Source organism: Elephantulus edwardii, unplaced genomic scaffold, assembly GCF_000299155.1.
Source record: "Elephantulus edwardii isolate Elephantulus edwardi_28Jun2011 unplaced genomic scaffold, EleEdw1.0 scaffold00017, whole genome shotgun sequence".
Lineage (NCBI taxonomy): Eukaryota > Metazoa > Chordata > Mammalia > Macroscelidea > Macroscelididae > Elephantulus > Elephantulus edwardii.
In genome coordinates, this window is record NW_006399767.1 from 17568862 (window position 1) to 17584292 (window position 15431).

Below are 15431 nucleotides of genomic sequence, written 5' to 3' on the forward strand. Positions count from 1 at the left end.
TGATTCAGTGACTGGGGTAATCAGGATGAGTGTGTCAGAGGCAATGAGATTGGCACAGGATAGATCAGGGTTTAGGGCTGTTGTACACAGTCACTATGAGTCAGAAACGACTCGACAGCACATAACAACAACAACATACAAATTTTGCATGCAAAAAACCATAAAATTTTTAAAAGGAGAGGGAATGGAGAGAACTTTCGAGTTAAAAGTCTAGGGTTCAAATACTGGGTCAGCCTTATCTTGCTGTATCGCTACGGGCAAACTATTTAACCTCTCGCCTCAGTTTGCTCACAAGTACAATAAAACCAGTTATCTTGGAGTCAGCTGCTGCTCATGCCAATTCTGTGTGTTTCACAGTTAAACACATACTTCTTAGGCTTTCCTTTTAAAACTTTTATTTTTAATTGGATGAAAGCTTACGTAGTAAATCAATTTTCCATTCAATTATTAATAAACATCTGTTTCATGTCATTCGTTGCCATTCCAAAAGTATAACATTATGCATCTCACTGTACTTCTGTATTTCTCATATGTCTCTCCTTCTTTCCTGCTTTCCAAAACTTGTCCTTAGAAGATACTTCCCTTTCGGTCTCAAATAGTTGGTTGTTCTAAGGAGAGTGTACACCTTGTAGGCCTGTGTACCATTTGGCTGAAAACAGAATCACTGGGGTGAGGTTATTACCAAGCTGTAAGGTTGACCAAGGGCTACAGGTGTGGGGATCCCAGCAGTCTGTATCAATCTGGTGTTGTTTAGAATCTTGAGTTTTGGTCTACATTTTTCTTCCACTCTATCAAAGGCTTTTGCTGGTCCCTTTCTGAGGAGAAAGTAGTGATAGTTGTGCTATAACTCTTTTCTAGTTCTTCTGGTCTCAGGGTTGTAGAAGCTGTGGTTTGCATGATGCATTAGTCCTTTTAGTTAATTATTTCCAATACTCTTTGATTTTCTTCAATTTTCTTCACTCCAAATTGGCAAAGTCTAATAGGATATACCTTACCTGATAATGGCCACTCACAAACCATAAGGACCCCAACTGATAATCACGAAAGTAGAATGTAGAACATTTTCTTTGTGAACTATGTTATGCCAGTTGACCTTGATGTCCCCTTTATAAGATTTTCAACGGTTGATTTTTTCAGAAACAATACTGAAGCTTTTATCCAAAATACTTCTGAATGGATTTGAATAATCATTCACTTAGCAACCACAACATTAAATGTTGGCATCACACAGGGACTCCCATATAGGAATGAGATAATGATGTCCATATGTTAGAGGTTTTTCACCCAAAAATGATGTACTAATCCCTAGGACCTGTGAATATGACCTTATTTAGGAAAAGCATCTTTGAAGATATAATTAGTTAAGATGAAGTCATACTAGAGTAGGGTGGTTCTTAATCCAATACTACTGTGTCCTGATAAAAAGAGGAGAGAGATGCAAAAGTAAACATACAAGGAAGAGGCTCAGTGAAGATGAAGGAAAGAGAATTTGAAGTTATGCTGCCAGAAGCCAAGAAACACTTGGGGATTCTAAAACCTGAGCGAGACAAGAAAAGCTATTCCCCTAGAGCCTTGGGGGGGGAAAGCATAACCCTGCTGACATTGTGAATTTGGACTTCTAGCCTCCAGAACTGTGAGAGAATAGATTTATGGTCTTATAAGATGTAGCTTGTAGTCATTTGTTATGGTAGCCCTAGGAAGCTAATCCACCATCTAACAGGGTTGTCAGGAGGATTAAATGAGTTAATGTACGCATAGCTCTTACAGCAGTATTTCACACAGAGCAATTCCTCTATGAAGGTTAGCCATTAGATAATGATGATGTGTATATTGCTTTTATTGTTGTTTTATTCCATTGAGTTGCCTGGGACTCATAGTGAATCCTGCCCTGTCCTGAGCTGATGTCACCAACTCCAACACACCTACTACTCCCGTTACCCAGTTATTGCATCAATCCATCTCATCAAGGATCTTCCTCTCCTGCTCTGTCCCTCAACCCTTCCAAGCATGATGCCCTTCACCAAGCACTGGCCCCTCCTGGCCATGTGCCCAAAGTAGGTGAGATCAAGCTTCAAAATCCTTGCCTCCCAGGAGCAATTTGGTTTCACCCTCTCCAAGACCTATCTGTTAGTTCTCCATGTTATGTTCATTACTCTTCTCCAGTACCACAACTCAAAGTCATTGATTCCTCTATTACCCTTAGCCATTGTCCAGCTCTCTGATGCAATTGTGAAGATGATGGCCTGGATCAGGCGCATTCTATCCCTTTCTTGGTGCTAGGAAGGATATGAGAGAAACATAAGGCCTGACATCTTGTTTCAAAGAGCTCATTGAGGAGACGGGATGTACTTCTGTGGAGTAACTATGCTCAGGTCAGCATATGTACAAGAGTGAAACTGTAAGAAACTAAAGGACATAGGGACAGCGCAGATGAACGATTTCATAGGAATTGGAGGAGTGGATAGGGAGAGGGTGGAGATGGCCTGCAAGAAAAAATGGTGTCCTTCAGCACTTGAAGGATGGACTGGGTTATGTTATCCAATTTCCACAGTCCCAGTGTCTCACTATTCTCATAAAAGGGACACCTGATAATGAAGCTGCAATGGTGTAAGAGACAAAGACTGCCTAGGAGTTCACAGGCCTCATAGGTAGTGGGGCCTTTGCCTCATCTTTTGCAGAGCAGAAGATTTTAGGCAAGTCTCTTGCTTCTTTGAACTTCAATGTTCCTACCCTTAAAATGAGAATAATGACAATTATACTTACATGCTCAGAGGACTGTTTTGTGCCATTAAGTTGATTCCCACTCTAAATGACTCCATACCTTACAGAGTAGAACTTCTAGCCTTCATTAACTATAAAAGAAGATATGTTTGTTGTTGTAAATTGCATGTTGTTGTTTTTGTTACATGCTATAAGTTGAGTATCATCAACTCATAAAGAGCCTGTGAATGAATAACAGATCTGAATCCTGCTCTATACTGTGCCATCCTCATCATCTCTGACACACTGGAGCCTGTTGCTGCAGTCACTGTGTCAATCCATCTCGTTCGGGGTCTTCCTTTCTTTCCCCAGCTCTCCATCTTTCCAAGAACAATATTCCTTTCCAAGGAATAGCTTCCTCTAACAACATACCCAAAGCATGAAAGATGAAACTTAGTCATCTTTGCTTCTAAGGAGCACTCTGGCTGCACTATTCCCAAGAGATGTCTGTTTGTTCTTTTGGCAGCCCTTGAGATATTGAGTATTATTTTCCAACACCACAACTGAAAGGCATCAGTTCTTCTTCTGTCATCCTTAGTCAGTGTCCAGCTCTCAGATACATAGCAAGTAGCTGAAAAGATCATAGCCTGAATCAGGTGCACCTTAGTCTTCAAGATATCATTGCTCTTCAGTATTTTGGAGAGGTCCTTGACAGTGGACTTGTGATCTGCCAGTGGTCAGTGCCAGTATTACATCTAATCTCCGAATTGTGGTAATTTGTTTTGGAAGATAGTTTTCATGGCAGAAATCTTTTCAGTAGCAGACTGTTAACACTTTCTCCCATGAAGTCGCAGGATAAGATTTGAACCAATAACTTTTCAGTGGATTGCTAAGCTCTGAGCCGTTGTCCCACCAGCGTAGCTCAGAGTAAAAAGAAATTCACAGTGTGAAAGAAATCAAGAATGAAGTTCCCAATCTGTTGTTATACACTTAGTATGAGTAATTCAGTGTATTTACCATTTGAAACTCAGGGACATAACTAGAGTTGATATTACACATTCCATTAACATGGACCTCCGCCTATCTGAAGACCATACACAAGAAAGAATCCTTACCAACATTTATTATAAACTTTAATCATAGAATGATACATAGCAAATGCACCTGTAAAATGTTTAAATGTAGTCTTTCTTAGATTAAATTAATACTAACAATAAAAGTTTTCTGCATTGGATTAAAAATATTCTTTGTTAAATTACTGAACATTGGATGATGGGCTCAGCATCTCCCACACTCTGGTGACACCAAAGGGACCTTTGTTTCCTTGTTTTGTGGATCTTCTATGTGTGAAGCAGTTGAACTCTGGAGGGTAGGTTCTCTTGTTTTAGTTAAAGTCTGTGTAAACTGTTGAGTATTTTGTTTTGTTGGGGTTTTTTTTAAGTACTTTACAATCATGTGTTAACTAACTGGATTTACTGAATTTAGCTAACAATCAGCTGTGAGCTGGAGCCTCTTGTTTAAGCCAATCAGAACCTGATGGGCAGGAGTTTAATTTAAAAGTCAGTTGGGTCCTCTGTTAATTGTGTTTGGGAAGAACCTTCTAAATGGTACAGCACTGGTTTATCAGTTTGTTGTACCGAGGTAATTTGGAGTTGCTGTGATGTTGAACACTGTGCCACTGGTTTGTCAAATGCCATAATGGTTTTGCATGCTGGACAGTGTTTGGTAGAACTCCAGATTAAGACAGATTTAGAAGCAGGAGTGGCATCTACTTCCCAAACAACATGTCTTTGGAAACTCAATGAACATTAGAAAAATGATGGTAACTATAGAACAGAGTTCAGATCTTTTGTTCATTGGGTTGGTATGTATCATGTTCGACTAAATGGCACTTCAACAACAACAACTACTACTACTGCTTTGTTATTATGTGTTGTGAGTAAATTCTGACTTGTGAACACTTTAGTGTAGTGCAGTGTAGAATTGCCCCGTAGACTTCCTGAAGTCATGATCTTTACTGAGCAGACTGCAAAATCTTTCTCCAGTGGAAGCCTTGGTGGCTTTGAATCAATTACCACAAGGACACCTGTCCTCTACTTTTCTGACAATGATACCCTTTTCTAGCAACTAGGAATCTTCTCCATAGCACCCCTAAAATGAAAGGGGATTCTTTTGCAGCAAGAGGGAGGGAGGAAACCTTATCAGAAAAAAGTGGAAATTTTCTAAGAATGTTGTGGTGAAGTCAGTTCTGATTCAGAGCCCCCTTTGTACTGAATAAAATATGCTCAGTCTTGTGTCATGTCCACACTCATTGTTGCATGTGAGCCCTTTTTTGCAGCCACTGTGTTAATCCATCTTCTTGAAAGTCTTCCTCTTTTTTGTTGATTTTCCACTCTATTAAGAATGATGTTCTTCTTCAGAGACTAGCCCTACATGACAATATTTTCAAAGTATGTGAGATGAAGTCTTGTCACCCTTTCTGTTAAGCATCATTCTGGTTGCACTTCTTCCAGCACAGATTTACTAGTTTTGTTCTTCTGGAAGTCCATGGGATATTCAATATTCTTTACTAATATCACCATTCAAAGGCATCAATTTTTCACTATACAGCTTCAACAAGCACTGTAGGTGATTACAATTACAATGGCTTGAGTCAGGTGCCATTTAGTCCTCAATGTTACATCTTTGCTCTTCAATACATTAAACTCCAGTATCGACCTCCACTGCCACCAAGCTCATTCCTACTCATGCAATTATCCAACAACTTTCCTAGGCTGTCAGTCTTAGAAGAAGTAGACAGCTCATCTTTCTATGATGGTGTAGCTGGTGGGTTATAGCTTGAAAATCTTTTGGCCAACAGTCCAACACTTAACATATTATGCTACTAGAGTTTCTTAGTAGAGACTTTAAAGAGGTCCTTTGCATCAGATTTGTTAATGCATAAATCCTTTGATTTCTTGACTGTTGATTCTTTGAGCAAAGATGCAGAGCCATGTAAAATTAAATACTTGAAAATTTTACCCCTCCCCCGTTTCTTATGTGTTGCTTATTGGTTTAATGGTAAAAATTTATGTTTTCCTAATTTAAGGTATAATCCATATTGAAGGCTATCCAGTCTTTGAGCTTCATAAGTAAGTGCTTCAAGTCTTTTTCACATTCTACAAGCAAGATTGTATCATGCATATAACACAGGTTGTTCATAAGTCTTCCTCCTGTCCTGATGCTAGGTTTTTCTTCATATAACCCAGCTTCTTGTATTATTTGCTCAGATTGAATAAATATAGTAAAAGAATACAGCCCTGAGGCATACCACTTCTGATCTTCAACTCTGCAATATCCCCTTGTTGTGTTCGAACAGCTGCCTCTTGGTCTGGGTACAAGTTCCACAGAAGCACAATTATGTTGTTATGGGATTCTCAATCTTTGCAATGTAATCCATAATTTGTTATGATTACAAATTATATGCACAGTAAAATGTCTTTGCATAGTTAAGTAAAACACAGGTAAAGATCTTTCTGATGTTCTCAGCCTTCAGACAATATCTATTTGATTTCAGTAATGATATCCCTCATTTCAAGTGCTCTTCTGAATCCAGCTTGAGTTTCTGGAATTTCCCTGTGGATTTACTGTACCAAATGTTTTTCAATTACTTTCAGCAAGATTTTCCTTAAATGTGCTAGTAATAATATTATTCAATATTTTCTACATTCTATTAGATCAACTTTAAAAAAAAAGTATCACAGACATGGATTCCTTTCCATTGGTTGGCCAAGTAGCTGTCTTCAAAATTTATTTGATTCCTGTGTATTACATTTGGCGAGGCCCACATGTGTATTCACCATTTACACTATGAAAATGATATTTTCAATAAGTTGCGGGTCTTGGAAAATTGTCTCAGGTGGTGTCTGATATTGTTTCTATCTCTAATATTTTGCAGTTGCTGGCCCAACTTTGTTTCTAAGTTTCATATTCCAATAATCTGTAATTATCAATGAGTTTCAGGTGCATGTTTGTTCCATTTAACACGTTGCAGCAAATGATGGCAAAATGTGTTTCTAAGCACAGTCGTCAATTTAAAAGTGTGCATGTGGCAAGGAGTTAGGACTGTAGAATTTGGGAGGTGCAGTGGATGATGATGTAAGGGACGTGTCCTCTATATGAGGTCGGGAGCAGCTGAGTCAGCCTTTTCTGCCTGTTCACCACTTCCACCACCACCACCCCCACCACCTCCACCACCTCCACCACCCCCCCCGCTCCTGCTCAGCTCATGCCTTGCCAGGACCTCATCAGCCACAATGAGATGTTCTCTGACGACATCTATAAAATCCGGGAGATGGCAGAGGGACTGTGCCTGGAGATAGAGGGGAAGATGGTCAGTAGGACAGAAGGTAACATTGATGACTCGCTCATTGGTGGGAACGCCTCTGCTGAAGGCACCGATTGTGAAGGAACCGAAAACACAGTAATCACTGGTGTTGACATTGTCATGAACCATCACTTGCAGGAAACCAGCTTCACAAAAGAAGCCTACAAGAAGTACATCAAGGATTACATGAAATCAATCAAAGGCAAACTTGAAGAAGAACAGAAACCAGAGTGAAACCTTTTATGACAGGGGCTGCAGAACAGATCAAGCACATCCTTGCTAATTTGAAAAACTACCAGTTCTTTATTGGTGAAAACATGAATCCAGATGACATGGTTGCTCTGCTGGACTACCGTGAGAATGGTGTGACTCCATACATGATTTTCTTTAAGGATGGTTTAGAAATGGAGAAATGTTAACAAATTTGGCACTTCTTTGGATCCATCACCTGTCATCTTCTCTGGCTGCTGAGTTTCCTCACCACACCAGGACTTCGACAAATGGGACTGAGATACCGTCTTGAATTTTGACCTTCATTTATTTGGAGCAGAGGCATTTTTTTAAAGGGGAAAAAGTGTTTAGATTGTCTAAAAAATAAAATGCATTTAAACTTAAAAAAAACCAAACACATAGAATTTGGTAGAAATTTTCCATTTCTTCATCTTTGACTTTTGTGGTTAGAGCAAAAATCTGAATAACAGTTGTATTAACAGATCTTTCTTGTATGCAGATTAATATTTTCCTGCTATTGTTGTTGTTACCTGCCCTCAAGTTGACTCCTAATCATAATGACTCTAAGTACAACAGCTATGAACCCTGCTCTATCCTAATCCAATTTCTTTGTCTCTTAATGACAGTCATTAAGTCAGTCCATCTCATTGAAGGTCTTCCTCTCTTGTGCTATCCCTCCACCCTTTCAAGCATGATGCCCCTGTCCAAGGACTGGTCCCTCCTTGGAACATACTCAAAATAGGTCAGATGAAGAAACAAAATCCTTACTTCCAAGGAGCAAGCTGGTTTCACCCTCTCTAGGATGAACCTGTTTGTTCTCCTAGCAATCCACGGTATAGTCAATACTCTTCTTCAGCACCACAACTCAAAGGCATTGATTCTTCTTCTATGATCCTAAGTAATTGGCCAGCTCTCCGATGCATAGCAAGTAATTACGAAGACCAAGGCTTGGATCAGACACACTTTAGTCTCCAAACTGATATCATTTAGAAGCTTATATATCAGGATAGTTTTGAAATGTTCTTTGAATGCCACAGTTTTCCTTTTTCGTTTATCCCAAGACACTAGATCATGTGAGTGTCTGATTCAAAATGGTCAATACCAATTAATTTTAACCCCTAATACTAAGATATTAACCTTTATGTATTCCATTTCACTTCTGATCACTTCTTTCTTTGATTCACACCTTGTGCATTCCACAGTCTGATCATTAATGACTATTTATATCTGATTTTTTTTCTTCTCATTTTAAGTCAAAGTTCATAAAGTTTTGAACTTTAATTCTATGAACTTTGTCTTAAAATAAGTGGGAAAAAAGCCCTATGAAAATGAAAAAAACCTGAAAAACTAAAACAACAACAACAACAAACAAACCAAAAACCAGCAAACAACCCAACTATGAACTTTGATAAATGTTGATAGTTGGTAGAGAGGCTTCAGGTCTTTTGTTCATGGGGTCTCTATGAATCGCGCTCAACTCATAGGCAATCAACAGCAACAGCACTTTAAGTCATGCCACATGAGCCAGCGAAGATCCCAAAAGCTTTATACCATCTACATCATTAAATCAGACTCTGTTTTTGAAGAGGCCACTCTTCTTCAGTCATATCTTAAGCATCTTCTCATCTGGAGAATTCTTCTTCCATTACTTTATAAGACAATGTTCCACTGCTATGCATAAGATTTTCATTGCCAATTTTTTTTTTTCAGAAGTAGTTAGGTTCTCCTTCTTATTCTATCTCAGTCTGGAAGCTCTACTGAAACCCATCCATCATGAGTAATTCTCCTGGTGTTTGAAATATGGGTAAGATGGCTTCTAGCATCACAGCAACATGCAAGCTACCTCAGTGTGAAAAACTGACAGCATCAAGCTAAAGCATCAGTTTAGGGAGCCTCTTCCTGGAAGGACTGGGTCTCTCCCCAAGTTACGTTCAGGGGCAGAGAGAGGAAAGAAGACCAGAGAAGATGACTGATGTTGTTGTTGTTATGTGTTTCCGAGTCGCCTGCGACTCATAACAACTCTATGTACAACAGCCCTAAACTCCGCTCTGTCCTGTGCCAATCGCACTGTCTCCGACACTCCCATCCCAATTATCCCAGTCACTGAATCAATCCACCTCATAGAGGGCCTTCCTGTCCTGCGCCATCCCTCCACCCTCCTAAGCATGATGTCCCTCTCTAAAGTCCGGTCTCTCCTCACAACATGTCCAAAGTATGTTAGACGGAGCCTCAGAATCCTTGCCTCCAAGGAGCCAGCCGGTTTAACCCTTTCCAGGACAAATCTGTTTGTTTTCCTAGCAGTCCATGGTATTCTCAATACTCTTCTCGAGCACCACAGCTCAAAGGCATCAATTCTCCTTCTATCCTCCCTGGTCATTGTCCAACTCTCTGATGCATAACAAGTGATTGCAAAGACCATGGCCTGTATCAGATGCACCTTAGTCTCCAGAGAGACACCATTGCTCTTCAGTACTTTGGAGAGGACCCGAACAGCAGACTTTCCCATGGCAATGCGCCTTTTAATTTCCTGACTGCTGGTGCCAAGACTGTTGACTATGGAGCCAAACAAACTAAAGCTGTGTACAATCTCAATCTCTTCACCATCCATCCTGATGCTGCCAGTTGGTCCAGCGGTGAGAATCTTTGTCTTCTTGACATTGAACCTCATAGCTAAATTTTTCTCTAAAGTTCTGAAAAATAGCAAATGAAAATTTCTAAAAAAATTGGACAGCAGAAATTAATTCTATGTCCTCTAACATCCCCTCAAATTCTACATAGTTCTAGAACCTAGATGGTCTCCAAAAACATTTCTTGAACAAGTCCATAGTGAACCAATGACTAAAACCTTTTACAATGGTTCACATCTGACATTCAGCATGCCCTTTCTCAGCTTCTACTTTTGTTAGGACTCCTCACGGAGTGGAGATGTGGGGAACAGAAGTCTTGTCTGGCTGCTCTACACAACACCTTCCCACTACCCAGAAGCAGAGACTCAGCTCTGTTACAGCACTTATCACAGCTTATCATAAAAATGTTCATGGATCTGCCTCCTTAAAGTAGACTCAGTGATTCCTTCTTGTGCTTGTCAGTGCTGGTGCTGAAGGGCAACATGCATCAATGAACTGTTTGAGGAAAGAAGGGAGAAAAGGAAGGAGGAGGGAGGGAGGGAAGGAAAGAAGGAAGGAATGAATTCAGCTGCAACTTAAAATATAGAGCTCGTCAAACACCTTTCCCCATCAATTTACGCAAAACACTATCTCCTCCATCAGAATGAAGATCTTTCAAAGACAAGAAGTCCTGTAAGAGCAGAGAGAGGTTGCTTCCTCTTTCAGACTCCTGTTTCCTGAGTTTCTGAGTTGTGTTTCACTTAGACTAGGCCTCCCTGAGGATAGGGCTGTGTCTCTCCAAAGCTTGGGTCTCCCTGAAAGCAGGGCTGTGCTTCCCCAAGACTGGAACTCCCTAAGGACAAGGTTGTGTCTCCCCAAAACTTGCTGCTCACTGAAGGCAGGGCTGTGTCTGGAAATCCTTGAGCTTCTGAGCTGTGCCTCTCCCAACACTAAACAGATGCATCCGTCTTCAGGCCAGCGTATATTCTGTAGAACAAGCACAACTCAGGGGCCCTTCCACCCAATCAAATTTCCTCTAGTGACATGTTCAGAAACACCCAGGCCACATGATATTGACACGCATTTCAGAGTTTCATTCCTGAATGTACCGAGGATTTATCAGTGCAGGAAGGACCAAAACTATATTTAAAAATGGCCAAGTTGTGGCTAAGTTCATTCCAGCAGGCAGCCTTCAGCCTCAAGGGAGAAGGCTAATGCATGCACAAAACTTCATGAATAATTCTTTCTGAGTGATTCAATATATTAAACTGTTGGGTGGCTGTTTTGTTGTGCTTTTTTTGTTTGATTTTTTTTTTGTTTGTTTATTTTCCCTTCGTTAGAAGTACACCACTATTTACTGCAATGTAGAAGTCCGATGGAAGGTGATTAAGTTTGGTTTCTGGGTTGGGGGTGATTAGAGGTGGATGGAGCCCAGCCACAAGCTGACATCTCCTGGGGGCAGATGAAAAAGGTCCTGGAGTGAATTGCAGTAATGTCTTCCTCTAAGAAACCATGAACTTGGTGCTTCACCTGCACAAGCTGTGACATCTAATGGAAAGGATGCTTAAGCCAGCTTTTTGTCCTACAGTTAATGTCAAGGCTTTGGGGAAATTAAAATTCTGAAGTATAAGAGATCTGTTGGCCTGTGTAATGAGGTGACTGCCCCTTCCCTAGAGAGGAGTGAAAGAGCTCCAACATCTCCCGTAGAGAGTCATTCCCTGAGTTCTTCCAGGGGTGGGGGGTGGTGTGTGCAGACGGCACCAGGTGTACTGTCTGAAAGGGTGCCCTCAAAAGAACTGTGTACAAAATACATGTGCAGTGTTTCAACAGAAGCGTAATTTTAAATAAAACTATCCCTCTAGTTAGTACTGGCAACACAAACCATTTTTGTAAGCCTAGCTTACATGTATGAATTTATTTACAAGGCTAAAACTCGATGCTAATTTACTTTTTGAACCTTCTGATGCATGGTCAGAGCTGTCATTATTATGTGCAATTAAAATGGCACTTCGGATCACTTGGTTTACAAGCACACACTGCTGTTTTTATTGTTGCTGTACTCCGTGGGGTGGAGGTGGCGGTTGTAATCATGAGCTACCTTCCTGGGTGACACAGAGCATGATGTTCTTCTCCAGAAACTGGTCCCTCCTGGTAACATGAGACCCAGTCTCACCCTCCTTGCTTCTAAGGAGGATTCTGACTGTACTTCTAAAACGCTTTTGTTCATTCTCCTGAAAGACCATTGCATAGTCAATATTCTCCCTCAGCACCGTAATTCAAATGTGTCAATTAGTCTTTAGTTGCCCTGATTGGATTATCCAGCTTTCATATCTGTAAGAAGTGATTGAAAATACCACGACTTTGGTCTGATACACCTTAGTCTTTAGGTTCCATCCATGTTCTCCCAGTGCAATGCATCTTTGATTTCTTGACTGCTTCTTCCATGGGCATTGATTGTAAGTCCTTGTGAAATGAAATTCTAGCAACTTCCAACTTTTTCCCATTTATCATTTTTCAGATTACTGGTACAGTTGTGATGATTTTTGTTTTCTTGATATTGAGGAGAGGTTTATACTAAAGGCAGTAGTCTTTGGACTTCATCTGTAAGGGCTTCAAGTCTTCTTCATCTTCTGTAAGTGAGGCTCTGTTATCTACGTATTAAAGGCTTTAGTGAGTCTTCCTCTGCAGTTCTCTGTTAAATTATGGCGACCAGCATTTTGAAATTATCTTCAGCAGATTGTACTTGTATGTTGTTGCAGACCGAGGGTGAAGTATTTTTATAATTATTAATAAAGAGACAAGCAGCCAGGAATGAGATAGAGCAAAGAGCATAAAACAGGGGGTCAGCAGTTCTCCACTGAAGACCTCAAGCCAAGCTTCTCTGTATCTTTATTGAAAATTATCAGGAAATAAATCACAAAGAGAATTCAATGCAAATGAAGCCAAGCTCTTTCTATTGAAAATCTTCTGCTTGACTGGTAAACCCTTAAGGATTGCCTTAGTGCCTCAGGGTGAACTCTAGCTTGAACCATGCCTCCCCATATCCTGAAATAGCACTGGCTTCCCATAGTATGTGGCATTAAAGATATTTTCCAGTAATTGCTACATCAGATCATTTTGTCTTTGGAATAGACACAGATATGAATGTCTTCTAGACTGTTGTCATTTAAATTCAGATTTCTAGCCATAGACAAGTGAATGCATCCAACATTGTGTCTGTTTATTGAAACACCTCAACTTCTACTCCATCAGTTCTTATAGACTTGCTTTTGGGTGTGCTTGGGTTGAGTTCTCCCCTCCCCCCAGTATCTTCAATGCAGGTTTGCCTTCTTTCAGTACTACCAGTTTTTTAGTAAATGCTTACTTCCTGAAATAACATTACCCATTGTCATTCTAGGCCTAAAAGATAGCAAGTATTTGATTCAAAATGACCAAAATTAGGCCATTTCAGCTCACTAATGCCTAAGGTGATTGTTGTGTTATGTGCCATCAAGTAACCTGCAACTCATAGTGACCCTTTGTACAATAGCTCTGAAACCTGCCCTGTTCTGAGCCAGTCTCACTGACTCCAGTACACCCATCCCCATGACCTGAGTTACTGTGTCAGTCTATCTCATTCAGGGTCTTCCTCTCCTGTACTGTCCCACCACCCTTCCAAACATGATGTCCTTCTCCAAGGTCTGGTCACTCCTGGCAACATGCCCCAAATGATTTTACATATTCATTCTATCTTCTTTTGATGCTTCCTGTGTCATTCAATATTTTACCTATAGAATCCTTCAAAATTGCATCTCAAGTGGTGAATTCTTTCTTCAATTCTTTCATCTTGATAAAATCTTTCCTTTTTCTAACTCTAGGTCTTATAATTCTTTTTATTATATTACTCACAATGCTTCACATTTCATTACTTTACCCACCACTCACATGCCAGTTGGTCATATTGTGTTGGATTCCATGTTTTCACGATACTGAAAGTTATGCTACTGGCATCATCATGATCACTCATAATAAATTTTTGGAGGAGCTTCCAGACTAAGGCAGACTAGGAAGAAGGACTATGAGCATCTAAAAAAAGTGCTTAAAGATGAGCCCCTCAGGTTAGAAGTTAAGCAAAACGCAACTGAGGAAGCACTGACTCTTTAAAGGATAACTGAACCATAGTGAAGGGGGTTGCATTTTTTTGATCTACATTTTCTGAAGTTGTATGAGGACAGAAGAAGAACCGATGCTTTGGGTTGTGGTGCTGGAGAAGAGTGTTGAACATATCATGGATCGCCAGGACAACAAATAGTTCCGTCTTCAAAAAGGTGAAAACAAGTCTCTCCATGGATAAGATGGTTTGACATAGTAACTGGGGTATTGAGGGCAGGTGTGTCAGAGTCTGTGAGACTGGTTCAGGATGGGGCAGGGTTCAGAGCTGTTGTACATAAGTTGCGGGTAACTGAACAGCACTTAACAACAACAACAACCTTAGGCATTAGTGAGCTGAAATGGACTAAATTTGGTCATTTGTAATTAAACACTTACAGTCTTTTATGCATAGAATGAAAAATTGAAGAAGAATGACATCACATTATAAAACAAAACAATAATTTCAGAGTCGACCCTGAAATGTAGGGTCATTATGAGTCACAGGTGACTCAACAGCACATAACAAAAACTACAACCCTTAAATATAATGCTGAGCTATAAAATGATATCGTATGAGGAAGACTAGTTAACACTATTGTTGTTGTTATATGCCATCAAGTTGCCTACAACTCATAGTGACCCTGTGTACCACAACTCTGACTCCTGCCCTATACTGAGCCAGTCTTACTGACTCCAACATACCAATCCCTTTTGTCCTAGTTACTAAATCAATCCATCTCGTCCACAGTCTTCCTCTCCTATGCTGTCTCTCCATCCTTCCAAGCATGATGTCCTTCTCTAAGGTCCAGTCTCTCCTGGTCATGTGCCCAAAATATATGAGATAGAGTTTGCAAATTCTAGCCTCTAAGGAGAAACTTGAATTAACCCTCTCCAGAACAGACCTATTTATTTTCTTGGCAGTCCATGGTATGTTCAAGACTCTTTTCCAGCACCACAAATCAAAGGAATCAATTCTTCTGCCATCCTTAGTCATTGTTCAACTCTGATGCATAGCAAGTAATTGTGAAGAGGATCAGGCACTGCTTAGTCTCTAAACTGATATTGTCACTCCTTAGTACTCTGAAGAGATCCCTGACATCAGATTTACCTAATGCAAATTCATGATTTCCTGACTGCTGGTGCCAAGAGTGCTGATTGTAGAGCCAAGCAAGCTATAATTGTTAACATCCTCAATCTCTTCTCCATCTGTCATGGCGCTGACAATTGGCCGAGTGGTAAAAGTCTTTGTCTTCCAAAGAAGATTAATCAGAACTGGCTTTGACAAGCACTGTGGCATTTGGACAAGAACAAACTGGGAGGAGGGTAGAGAGAATAGTGCAACAATGAATGAATGGAAACCCAAAATCTCTGTAAATGTTTATGAAAATTAATAAAAT

General features: G+C 40.2%; 1 pseudogene; it reads left to right on the top strand.

The window, feature by feature from the left end:
• Window positions 1-6982: 6982 nt before the first annotated feature.
• Window positions 6983-7485, top strand: LOC102862348 (annotated as a pseudogene).
• The last annotated feature ends 7946 nt before the right edge of the window (window positions 7486-15431 follow it).